We start from the raw sequence: 22272 nt of genomic DNA, 5'->3' as shown, positions 1-22272 counted from the left end.
GAACATAAAAACAAGAAAATTACAAAAGAATGATATGATAGAAACATTAGGGGCCATTTGGAAAAAAAAATTTCTAGTAACGTTGTTGTTATTTTGTAGAAATACATATGAGTAGGAAGTATATAAAAATATGTGTAATATTGTTTAAACACTGAAAACTATTATTTAAACAACAATACCAAATATCTTCTAAATACCAGTCCTATCTTAAACTACCTTAACATAAAAGGCAAAGCAGTTGGGCTCAGAAACCCCTCAAAGCCCATACGTAGAGCCCACATGTCCAACTCGAGAGCCAGTGAGTAGACTTCCCCTTACAAACCCAGTTGAAAGTTGAAAACCAACCACGATGATCCTTTCTCAGCTTCCTAATCTTCTCAACTATATTGATCACCTGCAATGTAAACTTGGCTTGATAAAAACCTCCATGGAAGCTTTGGGGTCACCTTCAAAAACGATGACTAGACATCATTCCTCCATTGCTAGCTCAATGGCCCGTCTAATACCCTATTAACTTATGCTAGTTCAGTCCACATGGACACTTCTGCGTAGAACTCTCCCTCGTAAATTTTGCTGGGCAAAACATGTGTAGAACACAAAGAAAGTTCACATTGAGTAACATTTATCATTCTAATCACATCTCGTTAGTTTTAATTAACAACTGCAACTGGATACTAGTAAATTATATCATTCCACTGCTTTACAGGAAAGAAACAATGCAATCAAAAGTCAAACATATTCCTTCAACTTCACAAGTCAATTCTATCTGCAATTAAGAGAAGTTTAATACAAATCACAGATTTTCCTTCAAGTATCTATTTGAGAATCCAGGACTTCGGATCTTCTCCCTCAAATATGGCTGCAAAAATCATCATTTCATTCTTGCTCCAAAAGTAAAACAATAGCTATATAAGACAATATCGTAAATAGGAATATTTATGTCATATAGAAGTGCAATAAGATATAAAAGTAAGAGTCAGGAGGATAGGAATTTAGAAGTGCAATTATGAATATAGCAATGGAACTAAAAACAAAATAGCAGATAGAAATAATATGACAATGGAAATAATACTACGGTGATAGTACATAAAATGCATCCCCCCCCCCCCCCCCCTCTCCCAAAAAAAAGTTGGAATTCTTAATATGTGTCACAAAGAAAATTTTCAATTTGCTCATATGCAATCTTGGCCCCCTCCCTCCAAAAAATTTATAAATTGGCCCATGAAATCCAAAGTATATGTCCTATGCTATCCAGGGGCGTAGCGGAATAATTACTTGGGGGGGCCGGGTTGTAATAGAGATATACTAAATATAATTCATAAGTCTATTGGATACAAAATTATCAACTTTCATATATCATCATATACTTGAATATTAATAAACATGAAAAACTGTCTAATTCAATGTAGACATACAAAAAAGGTGAGTATTCCAACCAATTTGAATGTGATTCAAACCATGAAGATTGAAAACTATGGCGATGATTTTTCGGTCCTTTGTATGAATACTTTATGTCTCTAGGTTGATATGGACCGGCTATGAGATAAACACATTGAATTCCATCTTATTCGTTGACAGGGAATTCATATATTTGTTTACGTGATCCTCGATCACGGTCTATCTATTTAGATTCAATTCTTGAACATTTGGAGGAACGCGCATTAGGCATTGAAGTATCAACATTTATTTCTAAGTTTTGAATGACTAATATCTTTTTTCTTAAAAAATGCATCAATTGTTTGTCGTTTGCTCATTATTTGACACCTAATTTCAATCCCAAAAAAAAAAAAATCAATTCAACAAATGATAAACTAACTTGGGAGAGAGAGATAATAAATTATCATATAAAATTCATTCTTACATGAATTATAATATAAATACACCTGTAGTTAAGTAATGACCTTTTAGGATAAAAAAAACTAAATAAACAAATCAATCAAAAGTATAAACAATCAACATAAACCAAATAAATTTACAACACCCCACTACCATGTATAATGTAATGACTGAAAACCAAATACACAGACTCATGGCCCTCACCCGAATTTCCTTCCATAGATTAATTTTTTTTCGTTTATAATTTACTTACTTTACTACCTAACTACACAATGCAAGCCCCACCCGGTCCCCACTCAAGGGACAAACAACACAAAAGCCAAAAGGCTGGTCTCGGAGTCAATGGATCAAATAATAAAGAATACAATAACAATAAACACACAAAAAAAGACAAAGTCAAATAAGTATAAACTGCTTTGCTGGCAAAGGGAAATCACATACACATATTTGATATTTCTATTCTACTATTAGTATTTAGTTCAGTTGTAGAGAAAAAGATATAGAAGTCAACTAAAGAATTGAGATGAGAATGAAGGAATGAATGAGTGAGATACCTTGAGGAATTGAGGTGAGGGCTTGAGTTGAGATTGAGGCAATGAAGGCTAGTTTAGCAGGCTGGTGGAGGCAACAGCGTCACAGTGAGTCAGTGGGGAGGTTGTTTTTGAGGCAGAGGCGTGAGCGTGACACTATTGGAGGTGTGAATTGAGAAGGTAAAAAACTAAGGCAGAGGCGTGAAAGTATATTAGATTAATCTCTTTTTTTCCTTTTTTCAAACGGTGAGGATTGAAGTCTGAAGATGCTTTTTGTTTGTATTTAATTAGGTATTTTAGATTTTGGATTTGGGCTAGGCTGAAAGTGTCTATGGTTTAGAAAAGAATAATTTTGTTTGATTAGAGAATTGGGGTTGGATGTGGGCCAAGTTTTTTGCTTAATTTGAAGTTGTATTGGACTAGAACTCTACAAGAATTGTTGAGAATAATATGGGAGGGCCGGATCTTCACTTTTAGGGGGGGCATGTAATTTTTTTTACATACTCTAGTGGAAATTTGAAGAATTTTGGGGGGGCCATGGCCCCCCCAAGGAGCCAAGTGGCTCCGTCCCTGATGCTATCCCTTTTGCCCAATTGCCTGAAGAATAATTACAATAACCTCTGGATAATAACAAAAAAAATAAAGTACAAATCTGGTTTAAAAAAACCCAATTGCCCAAAAAATAATATGAATTAAAACTCAAGCCCCAAAAGTAACATGAATTACCAGCACACAAACTAATATTGACAACAAAAGTAAAGCACAAATCTGGCACTATATCAAATTGTATGATTTTCAGTTCACTCGATGTGAACTGTGAAGTTTTTTATGTTATTTTTTAAGTTACTTTTTAAGTTACTTTTTAAAAAGTTTTTAGTTGTGTTTGATGTAATAATAATGTTAATTTTTTTTATTAAAAAAATTATATAATGAGTTTGCTGTAATAAAGTGTTTGGTAGTGTTAACTTTTAAGAAATGAGAGAAATTTGTCAATCTTATGTCAAAATATTATTTAAATGGTTAGGTAGATGTAGAATAAATTCCTTATAATTAATTATTGTTGCCTTATTTTTAAGATTATGAAAAAATAATCTTTAATTTTGATTTTTTTTATTAAGAAAAATTCAAAATAATTTAGAAGCTCATATTGAAAATGTAGTATTGTCAACATCTAGTTTGATGTCCCAATTTCTAAAATCCATCAATAAAATTTTGAAAAATCACCATATATAAAATTGGTAATAGTTCATCACAGAATAATCTAGAATTCTCAACAAAAAAAAAAAAGAATAACCTAGAATTACCACAAATATAATTATGATGTTAATTAACACAATACAATTGAACAAGCTTGTGTTAAGTTTGGTCTATACCAATTTTTATTTATTTATATTTTGGCCCCCCATTTCTGAATCTTGGTTCTGTCCCTGATAAAATGGGTTCACCGAAAAAAGATAGTACATAAAATGGAATGGAATAATAGTACAAGGGTTTCATATATGAAAACAATATATATATATATATACACACACACACACACAGATGATATAGCAAAATAGATACATCAATGGAAACATAGTTTAAGCAGAAGACATAACAATAAGTGAGTATTCAAAAATTGAAAGTTTGATAGTGTAAAACACTATAACTTGTTTAGACCCCTAATTTTAAACCTAAGGCTAAATTTTTTTTACTCTACTTATCTAAGTGCGGAATAAGAGTAAATGAAACGCAATAAACCGAAACTACACTCTAATGCATAATCGAATACAATAAACAATAAATGTAAAGTACCAAGGGTAAAGGAAGAGAGATACAAATACAAAATAATACTGACACATGCTATCAAAGAGGAAACCGAAATACTCTGCGAAAAACCTCTCCGCAGCCCTCCAAGCTAAAATGATCCATTAGTGAATAAAGTTGGAGTACAAAGTTATCAAAAAAAACCTTTCAAGCCTAATCTACCCAATATACTTGAACTCTCCAAGTTCCAGCTCCCAATAGACTTCACCAAGTCATATCTTCACTAGTTATTCGGATTCCGCAATTAGCTCCAAATTGCATCCGCCAATCAATGGCTTCTTCCAATGCTCTCTACATGCACCAAAACAACTCACAACACTCAAATTGGGTAAGGTATGTGTTTGGGCTAAGAACCTCTCAAGGATTTGTAATTCGAGAGGTAGGAATAGAGGAAAACTAAGAAAAATTATGTAGATGATTGTGGGTTTATAATCTCTAACTTTCAAGTGTATCTCTAGGGTTTTCTCTTCTTACCTTTTTCGTGAGTAATGTGGGCTTATATAGTGTGAGTAAAAAAGTGAGGAAAGCACACTTAAAAAACATCAAGGCAGTGAATTTCGTAGGTCATTCGTGAGTTGGTCCAGCTGCGAAACGACTTGCGAAATTCCTCCTAGCACTTAACTATTCAGCTTCCAGCATGTGCTTCTCACGTGACCTATCGCGAGTTGTCCACTCGCAAGTCAGTCGCGATCAAGTTGCGAACTTCACTGTTCTTCAAAAATCTTCACCAAACCCTCACACTCAACTCTTACATTAATCCCACAACCATACAGGGAAATGATTGGCTAAATACAATCAAATTTGACACGGAATTGACTTTACAAAAATAATTTAAACAATATATTCTTACTCGAAAGGAAATTTGTCTTGGAAGCTTTATTGAAATAGGTGGATGAACACCATCCTTCTTTTTTAAGTACAAGATTCACAAACCATATTACAAAATACGTAAAGGGAGGAAAGATTACAAGTCTGTAGAGGGAGATACAAGATTTCTATAATGGGAGAGGAAATGTTACAAGTTTGTAGAGAGGAAAGATTACAAAAGAGAAAGGGGTGGAAGGTTTTCTTAGATACAAGAGAGAAAATCTGTTATTAAACCTTAGAACTAGACCTTTTGGGTGAGTAGTGAACTTAGGACCTATCTTCTTTCTTTAAGAGCCTATCTATTCATAGAAGTAGTGAACCATGGTATGCCTTGAAAAGTAACTCTGGTTGCGAAAAATAAACCCTGGTTAATCTGTCAGTGGAAGTTGCTATTCAATGAATAGTTTAAACTTTTCATGAATAGTGACATTTTTGTTTTCACTATGCAGACTTTGTCGTTCCTTCCTTTGTTTTTTCTTCTTTCTATCTTCTTTTGTCCTTGTTCGATCTTCTTGCAATTATAAGGCTTTGCCATTCCTTCCTTTCTTTTCTTTTGTCCTTATTCTGTCTTCTTGCAATTATAAAAATGAGGATATTCTTTTACCTATCTCGTGCTAATGAATAGTGTCTATTTGCCATGCCTATTGGTAGGGGTTAATTTGTATCTGCATAGTTGACATAGTCAAGGGGGTCGAAATTATCTGCTTCTATGTCAATGTACATGGGTTGGCAACTTGGCATTCATGTTCTGTTGGTTTAAATTCTTTACAGTGAGGGCAATAGCTGACTACTTGTAGTTTTGGGGCTTTGTCTGTCAGGTTCCAAGCACTTGGAGTGTGGGGTCGTAGTCTTGTGAAGAAGGGAATTATGCATCTGTTATTGCAAAAAAATGATAATTTTGTTGTTGCTAGCAAGCACTTGGTTATCTATGTAGAGCTCGTTAGCAATTAATTGACATATGTTTTCCATAACCTGTCTCCAGTCATCTGCTTTCCATAACTTGGATCAAATCATGGAACAGTAGAAAAGTATTTCCTTGAGAAAATCTGGTGTATCTGCCAATTGGATAGATCAGTAGAACATGTTTGGCTAGTTCTACTTCCATCCATCTGTCTGGAGCCATTTAGGAAGAGTGCTCCAAATAATGGAGGATAGGGTGTCTCTAACAATGTCTGGCATTGAATCTAACTGTTTGTTATGGAGGATAGTAATCTCTCTAATAAAAACAGCTTCAAATAATTCTGCTATATGAAAAGGACTATCTTTCTTATAATAGGCTTTACAGAGAGGTCAGTCTTCAATGTAGTCTTCTATGTAAAACGCTCTGTCAAAATAGTTTTCTAGTTGGAACAGTAATCTTGGGAAGATGTAGGGCTGTTCATAAACTCTTAGTGTGCAAAGTGCGAAGTAGTGGTGAAATCTGTCATTGTATTCAAATGTTTCTTTCGCTAGGACTAGACATTGGAGTTGGTCCAGCCATCTGTCGAAGGTTGTTGTGTATGCCCTACTAGAGAAAATCCTCTGTTGGATTTCTAGTAGGAGGTTGGCAAAGGACTGTCTAATCCTAAACATAGCTTTTGGGCTATATTTAGAATGATCAGTACCACATATGAAGTCTATAATCTTAGCCTTGGAATGGCTGTCTTGCTTGCCAGGCAATTAACTGTTAATCTCAGTATTGAGATTAAGGGATAGCAAGTATGCCTTAAGGGGCTTCATGCTTTTTTCAAATAACTCTGAATGCTATAGCTTGAATGCTACATTCAGAATCTGAATTTAAGATCATCAAGGATATTTTCTATCTCTTTTTGAGCATTCACCTCTGTATTGGGGCCACCTATCTCATCTATCTTGCCTTTTCCTTTGGCATCTTGTGAAAAGGGCTTATGTCTCTTCACGGGTATTCTCTTTAGATTTTGGTTATAGATACTTTTTGGTAGGAGGAAATTTATAAAAATAGGGTAAAGTACAGGGTAAAATAAAATGCAAATATAATAAGAGAAATGTAAAACTTTTGAAATATACAGTATAATAGATAAAATCAGATTGCTCTCGGATAGTATCATCTATTGCTAGTTAAGTCTCATTATGTCTTGTTATGCAATTAATAAGCGTCTTCTTTTCTATCAATCATGGTCAGGGAAAATAGATTTCATTAGGAATAGAGGGTAGTAGAATTTAAAGAGGATATATTTTCCAGGTACATTAGTGCTTATTCCATCATTAGAGGTGAGAAGGAGGTAAAGAAGGGCCATAAATGGATTTCCTAGAATGACTTTGGAGGACAATTCATTCACTAAGACAAAAGGGGTTTTGAAACATATTCCATTATTGCAGAAATGAGCATTAGTTATTCTATAATTAATTTTTAATATGTCTCCATTAGCTTGGGTTAATCTGTCTGTTGATTTCTCATAATATTTAGAAGGTATTAATCCTTCTTGTATACAATTTAAATCTGCTCCAGAATCAACAAGAGCAATGATTGTCAATGAAAATTCTTTATTAATTACCAAAATTATTTCTATATGCCATTCTGAAACATAAGTCTGTCAATTAGATTTAAGAAATTATTTTCTAAAATTTTATCTTTATAGTTTTCTTTTTCGTTTTTCCTGTAAATAATTGTTTTTGAGGAAAAGGGATCTGTCAAAAAGGGGGCTGGTCTATTAACATTTAGTCTATCCTTGTGATCAATTCTATCTTTCAGATTAATTATTTGTGCTATCATTTGTTCAGTTATTTCTTTTATAGTAAAATTTTCTGATTTTAGGTCTTTTAGTTCTTGTTTTAATGTATTTATTTCTGTCTGTAAGTCCTGTATAGTTACAAGTTTATTTCTTTGTTTAAATCTGTCAGTGATTTCTGAAAAATTATAGATTAATTTAGCTTCTTTTATATCAGTTTCTTTTTTTTCTAGTCTAAATTAGGGAATCTTTTAATTTATGTAAATATTCTTTCTTTTCCTGTAAATTTGGTAACCTATCTATAAGATCCATAATTAAATCTTCTTGCTTGGTTAAAACACTTATTTTCATTTTCCTTTTACAATAGCAGTTATCAGGGTTATTACAATTACACAATTTTACTTCTTCGTCTTCCAAAGAACTATCTGTTTTCGAAGAATTTTTACTATTATCTATTTGATAAATATTATTATCTGTCTCTTCTTGTTCACTGTCAATTGAATTTAAAAATATATATTCATTAATTTAATTTTTATATCATCTATTAAATCCAATTTTTTAATCTATGCCTTAACTCTACAATTTTTACTTATATGTCCTATTTTACCACAATTGTAGCAAGTAATTTGTTTCTTATTATGTTGTCTATCTGATTTCCATTTTCTGTAAGGTTTTCTAGGTTCTTCTTTCTTATATTTATTTTTATAATATTTTCTACTTATTTTTGTATCTTTCATATCTATCAATATATGTTTTCTCTTTCGTTCTTCTTCTAGATGGAGCAATTAATGGATCAAATCCATATTGCTCACAAAAGGTTCCTAGTTATTTCTTTAGCATATTTTGTATCTTTTTCTATTTGATTTTTAAGTCTTAAATCATTACATAACCATAAACCTGTTTTATTGAGAAAGTTTCAACCTATGACGCCTACTCTTGATAATAACTCTTTATCATCAGACAATGACACCAATCGGTTTTTGGTGTAGGTGGGGAATCTCTTATTCAATCATCAAAGACTTTACCAGTTGAGATAACTGAAATCCACCATGAACCTGTTTTAGTAATTGAAGATATTATGTCTCCGTAAGTTAAATTAGGATAATCTATAGTTTTGTCATTTTTATGTCAAGTCTAACTTTCTATGCAAAGAAATAAGGTAAACCTGCTACAAATTTTGCTTTCCAATAAGTCTGTTGACAATCATCTCTACTTAAGACTTTAGAAAAAAAAATATATTTATACCATCTAAAATCTGACAGTTGTGGACATCTTAAATTGATCAAAACATCTGATATTCTTTCTTTATATTGATTAGGGTCTCCAATAAAGTATTCAGTTATAGTAAATATTAATGTGTTTATTAAATCTTGTGAGCAGTGATTATCTGTCATTATTACAATTCCGTCAGCTTCTTTTTTAATAGCAAATAAAATATTTACTGTCACTATTGTTTAAATAGTGATCCCACTAGCTTTTTAGTTTTTAACTTTTTTTTTTTTTAGAGAGAGTTTCAACCTATACCGTCCACTCCTGATAATAGCTCTTTATCATCAGACTAAGACACCAATCAGTTTTTGATGTAGGCGGAAATTGAACTCTAAGAGTCCGTTTGGATAGAACTTATTGTTGAAAACTGAAAACTGAAAACTGAAAACACTGTAGCAAAATAATTTTTTAATGTGTAAAAAAACACTGTTCACTTTTTTTTTACTGTTTATATGCCTTGGTGCACTATTCATGTCCCATGAACAGTGCACCAAGCGCTGGTCTTTAAAAAAAAAAAAAAAAAAACGCAGACGCATGAAGGAAAACGGGGATCCAAACGGGCAATAAATCTCTTATTCAACCATCAAAGATTTTATCAGTTGAGCTAGCTAGAACCCACCACCAGCTTTTTAGTTGGCCAGTAAAACCAGTTATAATTACATGAGCTATTTGGTGATCCATCTTTCCCTTTTCTTTTTTTATAAACATTAGAAAGTAAAGTCATCTCATGTAATACATTTAATATTTCATATTCTAACATTTCATCTATATTCCATTCATATACTAAATCAGTAGAATAGGCAGAATTAATAAAAGTATGTATTTCCTCAAACTATAATTCTAGTGGAGTAGGTTTGGGATCAAGGAAGTCAATACCATACCGGAGGCCGTACCGGTTTGGCCATCGGTACGATATATTTCGGATACCGATCAATACCAGTGTATCGTTTCAGGTTTACCGCTATTATATATATATACACATGTGCGGAAGATACAGATAAAGGCCGGCTGAGGCCATGATATTACAAAAGTGAAAATAGGCTAGAGCCATTTGATTACAATGCTAAAGGTTGTAAAGAGGAGGCAAAGCTGAGAAACTCTTGGCTGGAAGAGGAGGTATTCTGAAGTTACTTCTAGAATTGGACCTCTGAGGTATTTCGCTATGAAATTGGACCTGCTGAAGAATGGAGTCTTGGCTGCCTTATATAGGCTAGAGGGAGCCTTGGATCCATCTGGAGATTGCTGGAATCACGGGAGGTGAAATGCTTTTACTGAGGTGAAAACTCTTTCCACCGAAAGTAACAGTGATTCTGAATGATTATGTCTGTGAACAAAAACTTTTACTGTTCCATGAATAGTGACTTGTCCCCCTGCTTTTCCGGAGTACTGTTCATCGGTCGCTGTTGGATGAATAGTGAACTGTCGGGGAATCTGCTGGGTGTTGGTACTGTTCATGATGCGGGTACTATTCATATCAGTGGCTGATACTGATTTTGAATAGTAACTGGGATTGGAATCTTATCCTGAGTTGCTTGGTCAGGATGCTTTAGTCAGTATCAGGAGCATCTGATGGATATCCGTCGTAGGGATCCCATGGGGAATCCTCATCACAATTGTGCTCGTGATACTTGGCATAATGGTTGCAGAGTCCGCAGTAGAGGAGAGGTTCATGTACAAGCTTTTTCCTCGTAAGGAACTCTCTAGGGCTATCAGGACCAAGTTTCTTGAGATTTCTGATGGCCGAGTCATATGGTCGTCTTCCAAAAACATAGATCATATCTGTAGAACCTATAAAATGGTAATCTTTCCATAGATCCTGGCTGATATCTAGAATTTGGTTGTTGAAGTAATTCTTCCAGCGCTCTGCTAGGGCATTAGGGTATTTGTATGAAATATATGTGTCTCCTTCATACCATGGGCCCTGATAAGTGAAACCATTAATGAGGACAAGATGCTTCGAGGGATGAACTTCCATCCAATTGTCCCTGTCCCATTTTGGTAGAGTACTCCAACATCTAATGGAAACAAAGGGGCTGTTGATCTGCTTAACAACATTTTGGATGATTTGGGGTAGCTGGCTAATTTGGTCATGACTTGTGAGCTTGATAAGTCTGATAAAACCAGATTCAAACATTTGTGAGAGCCAAGCAGGATCTCTTTCTTCTTCGTCTGATCCGTCTTCATAATTGACCAAAAGTCCTGGAAAGGGATGCCTGTTTTCATATACTCTAGAGCTGCTTCCAAAGTATTCTTCCCATTTGGCTTGCATGATAAAATTATCAATATCATCTGAATCGTCTGGATTAGGGATAGTGGTTGTAACCAACATTTTGAAATGTTCAAACCAAAGATTCAAAGACTCGCTCATAGCCTTGCTTCTTAGAATACGATTTTGTAAGTCTGATGGCAAGTTGGCAGTGGCACTTCTTAGAGTAGCTCGAGTCTTAAGACTGAACTTGGCATAATCGGTGCCTATGATAGTCATTTTATCCATTGAATGGATATTCTCTTTGCCAGAGAGTTGACTGGTTAAGACTTCATGCATAGCCTCAAGGTTAACTAGGTGAATTTCTAGTGCTTTGAGGATTTTTTGAAAAAGGTCTTGGTTTTTTTTGGTGTAGGAAAAGTGAAGGTTATCAAGGAGGCATTTAATGGAGTAGGGTAAGTCTGTGTATGCTCCATCATTAAATTGTAAAGTCCTGGATAAAACTTCCTGTAAAACAATAGCCATATCACCACTGGAATATGTCACCGTTGGAGGGACAAATTCTTGAAGGGATGTTGCTCCTCTATGGCTGGTAGAGGATGCGCCTTCATGCATTACAAGAGACTGTCCCGCTGGTAGTCTTTTGTCTTGAGGATAGCTCCTTGCAGATGCTTTCCCCTTGCCTTTCTTCTCTGCTGAATAAGTCATTGTCCACTTATTAGTGGTATTAAATATTGCTTTCTCTCTATCCTGCCAAGAAAGGTTTGGATCATTTGAGATTTTCAAATAATTGTTAAAAACCCTTTTGTTTTTAAAACTGATGGATGCAGAGATGCAAATATTTTCATGATGAATGCATGATGACAATTGATTGGAGTCAAAAGAATCATCAATTGTTTTTGTTGAATCAAGGTGATGGACTTGATTATAATGTGGAAGGGCTTGGATGGTGACAGTACTGAGAGTTTTTAATATAGAAGCTTTCTGGAGGGAGCTAACTTCCCAAGGTTCGGGGCTTCTCATGAATTCAAACTTGACAGACTGACCAAAGGGATGGGCTGTGATTCCTTCATTGTCTGTAATGAAAGGGTATAGTAAACACAAGAAAGGATTTCCTAGGATGACCCTATCTGTCATGTTTTTAACAAGGACAAATTTTGTCATGAAGGATATGCCGCCCTGGCAAACCTCAGCTTGTGGGAGATTGAATTCAATTTGCATTCTTCCGCCACTTGTGAATGTCAACCGCTCCTTAGACTTCTTAAAGTATTTGGAGGGAATGATTCCTTCTTGAATGCAATTAAGATCAGCACCTGAATCAATTAAGGCTATGACCTCGAATTCAAATTCTCTGCTAATGACAATCCTGACTTTGGAATGCCATTTATGGAAATTAATCCTACTGATGGTATCTAAGAACAATTCTTTGCTGGGTTCTTGGATAAGCTCAGCTGTAGGGTTAACTGTTTGATCTACTTCATCATCTGAGGGACCTTCCTTATTGCTTTGATGAGAAGTATTTTCCAGAAGTTGGACTCTTCGACTAAGAAGATCATAATCGACCCTGAGAATAGTTAATTCTTGCTTTAGGGTTCTAACTTCTGACTTGGTTTCCTTAATCTCTCTTTGAAGGTCATTGATTGTAACTTCCTTCTTAGACCGGGTAAACCTATTGTAGATTTGTTCTAAATCTACCTTGGGTTGCTGGATCCTTAGTTCAAGTTTGCTGGTTTCCTTTACTAAGGTCTGATGGAAAAGGGTAAGCTTCTGAGCTTTGATGATAGGGTCTTCTATTGCCTCTATGAGGTCTAAAAGAAGTTCTTCTTACCTATTGAGAACATTGATGGTTTTGTTCCTACAACAACCATCTTTGCATGGTGTGGGTTCATCCGGGCCACTAGAGGTACTAGTTCTAGAGGAATCAGAGGATGACCTGTATATCTGCCTAAGCTCTCTGTCATTAGCACTGCTAAATGAATCACTATCTGAGTGGTCAAGTTCTAGTAACATAAAGATCTCATTTTTGCTATGTCGGTCACTAATGAGGGTATTGATAAGGGATTTGGCCTTAGCTCTACACTCGCTCTTGAAATGACCTTTCTTTCCACAGTTGTAGCATTTGCCTGATAATTGTGAAATGGATTCCTTGGATTTTCCTTTCTTATAAAAATCATCAGTCTTGTACTTCTGTCTTCTATAATACTTGGTTGCTTTCTTCCTATAGGATTTCTCAAAGGATTCCTTTCCTTTGTGTCTGGATTTCCTATTGGAAGGTTTGACTAAGGGTAAGCCATACTGTGTACAAAAATGTCTCATTTCGTACTTGGCTTTGTTCTTGTTGATTTGGCTTTGGATTTTGAGATCTCTGCACATCTTCATTCCTTCACTTCGAATGGTGCTAGAGATGTCTCCATAGGTTAGGTTATCATAATCTATGACACCTGAAGGGCTGCAAAGGGTTTCTTTGACTTTCTAGCTGAAAAGTGTTTGTAAACCATTAATGAATTTCTCCTTCCAAAACGGAGAATTACAATCAGTCCTATGCATGACTCTGGTGGTAAAGATATCTTTATACCACTTGTAGTCTCCTAGGGTTTTACATCTAAGGTTACTTAGCTGCTCGTAAATCCTAGATGTAATATTGCTGGGCCTTCCTATGAAGTGCTTCATGATCGTATAGATCAGGGTATTGACACCATCAGGAACTCCTTGTTCAACTTCATTGATGATGGGGTTTCCTTCCTCATCTTTTTGAATTGCATGCTTGATGTCTTCTTTAGACATTTCTGTTAGGCAATTGTTCCACCATTGCAAGAGTTTTCCTGTAAATCCTAGAACCATCATTTCTATGACTTCCTTGTGAGGACGGTGTTCGTCCAGGTAGTTATTGGCTACCATAGTCATATGCTGGATCTTGTTTAGGATTTTCTATTCTGATAGACCATCTATGTTCCACTCATAGAGTCTTCCAGATGACACTGAGAATTGGTTACTAACATTCCTTTCCTCATATTGGAGGTCAGGGGGTGTTGGCCTAGGGTACCAATTCTTAGTTGAGTTGGTTGGATTTATGTTGGGATGGTAAAACCGTTTTACCTGTAAATCCTAAAACTGGTTTTCTAGTTGTTCTAACTCCTGGTCAGAGACTTGGCTAGAACTGCTAGAGGCTGTTTAGATGTCTAAAACGTTAACTGACGAAGGGGTGGCTGGTTCCTTCTTTACTAGTTCTTCTAACTTCTGGGCAACTATTTCTAAGGCCGTTTTGTCCTTAGGATAACTGAGGCTGGTGTACCTGGTTGTAGGTAACTTGACTAGAGGCTTTTCTAGGGCTTGGATAGGTGTGCTAGAGCTTCCTGGCTGGAGGATAACTTTGTTTTCTATCCAATCTTCTATCTTGTCAAGTTGTTTTCCTATAACATTTAGACACTGGTTGGTATAGTTGTTTTGCTCAATCACCTTGTCGACTGGTTGGTGCCTATCAGTGGTGATTTTGAATGGAGAGGCTACTATTTCTTTTTTGCGATGACTAAAGGTTATGGCTTCTAAGGGTGGATGTCTAGACCTTACAACTTCCTTGGTTGCATTGGGTCCTTCTATGGTCCAAGCTCTGGTGAGAACACAAAACTGCTTGTGCTGGCCAAAATACCTTTCAAAGTATATGAAAAAGGGGACATTACGGGATATTTCCCTCATGAATGCCGTCCATGCTTCCGATACTTTTTCTTTTTGTTCTTTGGTATAATTGGCTTTGTAGGCTTCTCTCTTAGCTCTGTTTTCCTCAGAACTAAATTCCTTACCTAATTCTTCTAGGTCAGGAACAAATTCTCTGTTTAGGACCAAAATATTCAGAGATTCTTCTTGCTGATCTGGAGGCTATGCCATATCAGTTCCAAATGGGGATGGGGGGGATTGCTCGCGATCGTCTTCCTCATTGACAATCAAATCCTGTTTGGCTGTGTAGCAAGGTGTGGTGAGTTGAGAATTGGTTTTAACTCCCTGGAGCTGTACACCTAGATTTCTTCTAGACCTTGGGAATGGTGATCCTAAAGGTCTGGTTAAGCTACACTGGGATGCAGATCTATCTCTAAGGTAGATAGGTGACTGCCTATGAGGCTGCTGTCAATGGCCTTAACCGGCCTTAGTCTGTGTGGTCTCATAACCATAAGTGACCGAAAATCTTCCTGGTTTTGGTTTGGTCAGCCTGTGTTAGCCGAGGAAGGCGTTGAAGGGTGGTCCCCATTTTGGAGGAGAGTACGATAGGTTGAGTTGACAGATCAGGTGTCTATCTCACTGTTGTATACTTTTGTTTCGGATCTAAAGGTTAGATCCAGAAGTTTGAGGATAAAGGTGACTAGGTTGTAATCGTTAATTTAAGCTTGTAATCCAGAACAATGAATAGGCTGTTTAGAAGTTACTCTTCTACCAGCAGTAGATGTTCCCAACCAACATCCATCCCAGAGATACCAGCAGACCTAGGAGTACTTAATTCGGAGTCTTATGAGTTATCCGATCTAGATCTAGACATAGGAGATTGGAATATCCCCAAAGTAGCCACCAACCAGATCTATAAGTCTTCATGGTCCTTGACGAAAGCCTTCAAGACAAATTACCATGTTAAGACCATAGAACAAGTTTATGGTATAAACAAGGAGTACGAAACGTGCTACTTGTTATCCCCTTCAGCTATTCAAAAGCACAGAGACAAAGGACATAACTTCCTACATATAGGATTAGTCCAAGTCAGAGCTAAGCCACTCACTAGAAGAGGTTTGAACAGCTCAAGCCTCATGGCCCTTAGAGATGCTCGTCACATCAGATTCAATGACAGCCTCCTAGGAACCATAGAAACCAGTCTTAGCAACGGACCTATCCATTTTAACTGTTTCCCAGATTTCACTATCTACATCCATGATAGCACAATTATCAAAGCCCTCACACTCAATATCAAGACCCATGGAACCCTCATGACGCAGGGAACTAGTCAGATCGCCTTGATATACAGAGTATACTACAAGTGCATGAGAACGAACACGAATGTTGGAGCACTTGATAGAAGGGAAAGAGGTGAGACAACCCTCATCCAAACCACTGACACTAGTGCCAGGATTCAGGTCCCTAGAACCCTGAAATGGACAGAGGTCACTTTCCCAGACAATTGGACTTTAGAGAATGAGAACCATACTCTACAGATCCAAAACCCAGCCCAGAATCCAGATCTAGAATTTGTCCAGCAACTAGCCGATGGCATGGTTAGGTTAAGTTTTGACAGATCTAGGCTTAGCACTCCTCTAGACTATGAGTGTAGACCACCTCTGGATATATCTCGGTTTAGATCTCCAACAGATCTACAGCAGCCCCATAGGCAGTCACCTATCTACCTTAGAGATAGATCTGCATCCCAGTGTAGCTCAACCAGACCTTTAGGATCACCATTCCCAAGGTCTAGAAAAGATCTAGGTGTACAGCTCCAGGGAGTTAAAACCAATTCCCAACTCACCACACCTTGCTACATAGCCAAACAGGATTCGATTGTCAATGAGGAAGACGATCGCGAGCAATCCCCCCATCCCCATCTGGAACTGATATGGAACAACCTCCAGATCAGCAAGAAGAATCTCTGAATATTTTGGTCCTAAACAGAGAATTTGTTCCTGACCTAGAAGAATTAGGTAAGGAATTTAGTTCTGAGGAAAATAGAGCTAAGAGAGAAGCTTACAAAGCCATTATACCAGAGAGCAAAAAGAAAAAGTATTGAAAGCATGGACGGCATTCATGAGGGAAATATCCCGTAATGTCCCCTTTTTCATATACTTTGAAAGGTATTCTGGCCAGCACAAACAGTTTTGTGTTCTCACCAGAGCTTGGACCATAGAAGGACCCAATGCAACCAAGAAAGTTGTAAGGTCTAGCCATCCACCCCTAGATAAGCCTCTAGTCAAGTTGCCCACAACCAGGCACATCAGCTTCAGTTACCCTAAGGACAAAACAACCTTAGAAATAGTTGCCCAAAAGCTAGATGAATTAGTAAAGAAGAAAACAGCCATTCCTTCACCAATTTCTACAAGCCAGCTTAAGGTCTTAGATATCCGTACGACCTCTAATAGTTCCTCCTCTGACACAGAAGATGAGCCCCTAGAAGCCAAATGGAAACGTCTAAAAATGAAAAGACTTGAAAACCGGTCTAGCAGAACCCCTCGGCCAAGGATAATTTCCAAAATCTACAAAAAAGCTAAGAAGCTTGGAAAACATGCTCCACAAAAACCAGGAAAATGTTTCAGTTGTGGCAAGCGTGACCATTTCAAGAAAGATTGTAGCACCAAATCCTCTCACATAAAAATAGGTGACCTAGTAGTCAAGCCTTAGGAGCCTAGCCAAACCCACCAGCCTTTGGTACAGGAAACCAGTAAACCTGAACTCAGAAACCATCAACCCAAGATAGATTTAGAGCAAATCTACAATAGGTTTACCCAATCCAAGAAGGAAGTTACAGTCAACGACCTTCAGGGAGAAGCCAAGGAAACCAAGTGTAAGATCATGGCCTTAAAGCAAGAACTAAAAGCCCTCCAAAAAGCCCAACAGTTGGAAAATGTTTCTCATCAGAACAATAAGGAAGGTCCCTCATTACAGAACCCCTCGGATGATGAAGTTGGTCAAACAGTTAATCCTTTAACCAATCTTATCCAAGAACCTTTCAAATAATCGTTCTTAGATGCTATCACTAGGATTAACTTCCATAAATGGCATTCCAAAGTCAGGATTGTCATTAGCAAAGATTTTGAATTTGAGGTCATAGCCTTAATTGATTCAGGTGCTGATCTCAACTGCATTCAAGAAGGAATCATTCCCTCCAAATACTTTAAAAAGTCTAGGGAACGATTGACGTCCGCAAGTGGCGGAAAAATGTAGATTGAATTCAAACTTCCTAAAGCCCATATTTGCCAAGATAACATGTGTTTCAAAACCACATTTGTTCTTGTCAAAAATATGATAGACAAGGTCATCCTAGGAAATCCTTTTCTTTGCATCCTCTACCCTTTCACTGTGGATAGTAAAGGACTTACTACCCATCCCTTTGGCCAAACCATCAAGTTTAAGTTTCTTAGTGAACCAGTGCCTAGAAACATTAGCACCATCCAAGCAGACTCTGTCTCCAAAACCTTAAACCAGATTAGTGCCAAAACCATACATCTTAACTATCTTCAGGAGGAAATAAGATACAAGAAAGTTGAGGACCAACTAACTTGTAAAACCCTCCAAGAAAAGATCAGAAAGTTTGAAGAAAAACTTAAGCAGGAGGTTTGCTCTGATCTACCCATAGCTTTTTGGCATAGAAAGAGACACAAGGTAGATCTCCCATATGTCAAAGATTTCAATGAAAAGGATATCCCTACTAAAGCTCGACCTATCCAAATGAACCAAGAACTCATGGATACTTGCAGAGCAGAGATAGAGGACCTCCTTAAGAAAGGAATCATCAGAAAGTCTAGATCACCATGGTCCTGTCCAACCTTTTATTTCCAGAAAAACGCTGAGATAGAAAGAGGTGTTCCTAGATTAGTCATCAACTACAAGCCCCTTAACAAAGTCTTAGAATGGGTAAGGTACCCGATTCCCAACAAAAAGGACTTAGTCAATAGGCTTAGTAGAGCAGTAGTTTTCAGTAAGTTTGATATGAATAGTGGATTTTGGCCAATACAAATCAGAGAGCCTAATATGTATAAAACAGCCTTCACCACGCCCTTTGGACATTACAAATGGAATGTAATGCCTTTTGGTCTCAAAAATGCACCTTCTGAATTCCAAAATATCATGAATGAGATTTTTAATCCATTCTCCAATCATGCCATTGTGTACATCGATGATGTACTCATCTTCTCAGAGTCTTTGGACCAACATCAGAAGCACTTAAGAGCATTCCTCAATACCATTAAGCTCAACGGTCTTGTTGTTTCACCCCCCAAGATCAAACTTTTCCAAAGTAGAGTTCGTTTCTTAGGTTTTGATATCCACTATGGCATAATCAAACCCATAGATAGAGCTATCCAGTTTGTAGATAAGTTTCCAGATGAAATCCTAGATAAAACCTAGCTTCAGAGATTTCTAGGTTCTCTCAACTACATCTCAGATTTCTATCAAAATCTCAGACAACAATGCAAACTCCTTTTTGATAGACTTCGAACCAATCCATCCCCTTGGACTCCAGCCCATACCACAGTAGTCCAGCATATCAAACAATATGTCAAAACCCTTCATTGTTTAAGGATTCCCTCTGACAATTCCTTCAAGATTGTCCAGACAGATGCCTCAAACATAGGTTATGGTGGCATCCTCCTCCAACGTGTTGGTCCCAATTCTCTTGAACAGATAGTCTGTTTTCATTCGGGAATATGGACTCCCACTCAGATTAACTATAGTACTATTAAGAAAGAAATATTATCTATAGTACTATGCATTTCAAAATTTCAAAGTGATCTTTTGAATCAAAAGTTTTTGGTCCGAATTGATTGTAAATCAGCAAAACATGTTTTAAAAAAAGATGTTCAAAACATTGCATCAAAACATATTTTTGCAAGATGGCAAGCCATCCTTTCAGTTTTTGACTTTGATTTAGAATTCATTGAAGGAGGCCAGAACAGCATCCTTGCTTTCCTAACCCGTGAATTTTTGTAGAGTCATAGCCAAGATGTCCGGGAAGAAACCCGTACAACAGCCCCAACCACCAAAATTGCCTAAACAGCAAAACCTTGTTGGTACTAGCCAAACACAAAACCCAGGCAAGCTCGTACCAATCACTCTTACCCAAATTGTCCCATTATCCCAAGCAAAAAGTCCTAGACAGGATAACCCTGCTTCACCATCAAACATTGCCAATCGTTATTTGGTTTCAACAATTCCAAAACCAAATTATGAAAGACCACTTTATGGTCAGCCTAGTTATAGCTCAGCCTTAGCCTCCCCAGCCCCCAGAGCAACCAACCCTTATCTTGTAGAAGAACCTTTTGGCCCAATCCAAACCTAAAAGCCTTCTTCTTATCTAACCCAAAAAGGAAGATCTTCTTATGTCAAGAAATCCTTTATCCAACATATCTCTTATATTGAACCTCACCTAGTTCATATAACAGATCCACTTGCCCTAGCTATGGAAGTTTTGCCACCAAGCTGGCATTTCCTACCCAAACATCCAAAAAAGAATATCAAGTTCTATAGGAGCATCCTCTCCCAAGAAAAGTCTGCTCAAATAGAAAACATCTTCAGCAAAGGGGACCCCCCAATAGTCCTCTATCACAAGTTTATCATCACAGGCTTTGTTAGCTGCAAAGAGTGGGGACAACATCCTTCTTTGTTAAGGACCCTCAAGAATTACAGATCTCCATCTGGCTCAGAACTCCATTACAGTTATTATGACTACATGGATGCCTTTGAAAAAGTACTCTTTTTCCAGAACCAGAACTTTAATCATTCATGGTTCTTAATGTTCAGTAAAGATTTCCAGAGCCAAATCCCCTCTTGGTTCCTAAAGTGGTGGGAGATGTTTGGATCCATCCCTCAGATCCTCCTAGAACCATTATAGGATGCCCCAAGATACTTTGATTCAAGATGCAGCTCTTCCAGACACCGATCCCAGTTCCCAATAATCCTACTCTTCACCCAGAGGTACAGGATCCACTGGATCAATATGTGGAATTACACAATTAACAGCAACCTCTTAGACCGAGAGTTTTCAGTAAAATGGTGGGACAACCTTAAGATTGGTCCAATCATCGATCAGCCTCATAAGGAATATCCTCCCCCAATTCAGAAACCTATTGCCCACAGGACAAGATCTCAGTCTAGCTTAGACTCTGTTCAGATCTCCGGAAAAACTAGCAAAGAGTTGAAAGAATTAGCCCAGCAGCTAATGGCTCACTCACAGCAGCTAGAATCAGAAGAACAGGTTTCTCCTACTGCTTCAGAAGGATCAGTTAATCATAATCCAATTGATCCTTTCCAGGATTCCCAAGATCCATACAGTGGGTATAATTTGGACAGCGATTAAAAAGCATCCTGACCAGCAACTCAGGATAAGACTCCAATCCCGGTTACTATTCAAAATCAGCATCAGCCACTGATATGAACAGTACCCGCATCATGAACAGTACCAGCACCCAACAGATTCCCCGACAATTCACCATTCATCCAACAGCGACCGATGAACAGTACTCCGGAAAAGCAAGGGGACAAGTCACTATTCATGGAACAGACATAATCATTCAGAATCACTGTTGCTTTCGGTGGAAAGAGTTTTCACCTCAGTAAAAGCATTTCACCTCCCGTGATTCCAGCAATCTCCATGCTGCTGTTCTGTGCATTTTTCGTTTCCTAAAGGACACTCTCTTCTGTGGTCTTTTCTACTCTGCTCAATCTACTCTTGTTCTCCGTGCATTTTTTGATGCTGATTAGGCAAGAGATCCCACTGATCACAGGTCCACCACTGGTTATTGCTTTCTTCTTGGTTCTTCTCTAATTTCTTGGCGAAGCAAGAAACAAACTCATGTGGCCCGTTCCAATACTAAAACAGAATATCGTGCCCTTGCTGATACCACATCTGAGCTTCTTTGGCTACGATGGCTTCTCAAAGACTTATGTGTGTCTACATCCTCTGCTACTCCTCTTTATTGTGACAATAAGAGTGTCATTCATATTACTCACAATGATGTCTTCCATGAACGAACTAAACACATCAAGATCGATTGTCATTTTATCCGTTATCATCTTGTCCATGATGCTCTCAAGCTAATCTCAGTCTCCTCTACAGATTAATTTGCAGATATCTTCACTAAGTCACATCCTAAGGGACGCCTTCGTACTTTGGTTGACAACTTCAAGTTGGTCTCACATCCACCTTGAGTTTGAGGGAGGCTGTTAACATGTATAGTGTTGTGGGCTTTAGGCCCAACTAGTTTACTTGTATAGCACACATTCTTGTACTACACTTTTACTTGTACTGCACTCATATTTACTTGTACTGCACTCATATGACTTCTCTATAAAGGCACTCATGTATATTCTTTCAGTGAGAAATACAATACAA

This window comes from Castanea sativa, chromosome 3 (assembly GCF_040712315.1).
Source record: "Castanea sativa cultivar Marrone di Chiusa Pesio chromosome 3, ASM4071231v1".
NCBI lineage: Eukaryota > Viridiplantae > Streptophyta > Magnoliopsida > Fagales > Fagaceae > Castanea > Castanea sativa.
Note: the sequence above shows the minus strand (reverse complement) of the source record.